The 1,675-nt window shown below is 41.0% G+C and overlaps 1 non-coding gene across 1 annotated transcript; it reads left to right on the forward strand.

The window, feature by feature from the left end:
* The first annotated feature begins 1,102 nt into the window (after positions 1-1,102).
* TRNAW-CCA (transfer RNA tryptophan (anticodon CCA)) lies at positions 1,103-1,175 on the forward strand. Its single transcript has one exon. It is a non-coding gene; the product is annotated as a tRNA-Trp (tRNA).
* Positions 1,176-1,675: the final 500 nt, after the last annotated feature.

Below are 1,675 nucleotides of genomic sequence, written 5' to 3' on the forward strand. Positions count from 1 at the left end.
TTGAATGTGCATTTTGTTTGCTTCCTTCTTTTTTCATACGCTTGCCGTTACCGCGCTGCACATGTCCCCCACACCGCCTTCCTTCCCCTTGCTCTCGTTTCGATATCTCTTCCTCCTACCAAACTTGTCCTTGTCTGCTCCCCTCACCCCCATGCTTTACTTATTTTTTTTCAAGTGTTGCTGCTGTTTGCGTGTTACATTCCTTCTCGCTCCTCTCTGCTCCTCACAAACATATATATCAATCTAACGCGGTTCCATTGCATGTCTGGAGAAGACCGCACCGCGGTCGAAACGTCGGCAATAAATGTCTCTTTGTAGAAGTGGATCCTTCACTTATCCTATATATATATATATATATATATATATATATATATATATATATATATATATATATATATATATATATATATATATATGTGTGTGTGTGTGTGTGTGTGTGTGTGTGTGTGTGTGTGTGTGTGTGTGTGTGTGTGTGTGTGTGTGTGTGTGTGTGTGTGTGTGTGTGTGTGTGTGTGTGTGTGTGTGTGTGTGTGTGTGTGTGTGTGTGTGTGTGTGTGTGTGTGTGTGTGTGTGTGTGTGTGTGTGTGTGTGTGTGTGAAAAAACAGAAAAACAACCATGCCGCCGGTGGAATCCGTACCCACGACCTCTGAATATCGCGTCGGGTGCCTTACAAAATGAGCGCCAGTTTTCTGCTGCTCTGTAAGTAATTTTCTTTAAACGACAGATTAATCTAAGTATTGTTCTCCAATTGATTGCCACTATAAATCAAACAAGAATAGAAACATTACCCTATGCACCTGGATTTCGGTGACTGTTGGCTTTCTTCATATGTTTGTAAAACGAGCCCCTCATTTCATTTACATTGTCTTCTAAAAGCTTAACGAAGACCTCGGTTCTGCCAGACTTGATGCCAGGAGGTAGAATAAGAGGGTTCTCGCTTAGATTCGCGCTCTAATCGTTAGATGACGTTCCACGTCACACTCCCGGTATTACAGGACGTGCTACGTCCGCCGCTATGGACGAGGGCGGCGCAGGTGAACACTCTCAAGATTCGCCGCAAGCAAAATATAAATACCCACAAAAGCAACAGTTTGGACAGCCGTCGCCGTAGCTCAGTTGGTAGAGCACCGGACGCCATATTCGGAGGTCGTGGGTTCTAATCCCACCTGCGGCATGGTAGTTTTCTCTGCTGCTTTATAAGTTATTTTCATAAAAAAAACAATTGATTGGCACTACAAATTTTAAAAAATAGAAACATACCCCTACTTGGTTTAGGTGACTGCTGGCTTTGTCAAACGAGCCCCTCATTTCATTTGCCTTGGCTGCTAGGATATATATATATATATATATATATATATATATATATATATATATATATATATATATATATATATATATATATATATATATATATATATATATATATATAGATATATATATATATATATATATCGTTGTCCTTGATCATTGCCGTCAGCGCACGGCCCTCTTCATGAAACTTTTCACCGCGTGGGGAACTTTCTCTGTTGCACGAATATTTTAACGCGACAAAATTGTTCACAAGTCATGGTGTGAGGTGCTGACAAAACATGGGCTAAGGACAGACATGAGCTCATTTGCAAGCGGTTCTCAGCCTTTCAGCGTCTGACAAAAATGCACCGCTGATATTCAGGA

The sequence above is a fragment of the Amblyomma americanum genome, chromosome 3 (assembly GCF_052857255.1).
Source record: "Amblyomma americanum isolate KBUSLIRL-KWMA chromosome 3, ASM5285725v1, whole genome shotgun sequence".
NCBI classification, from domain to species: domain Eukaryota; kingdom Metazoa; phylum Arthropoda; class Arachnida; order Ixodida; family Ixodidae; genus Amblyomma; species Amblyomma americanum.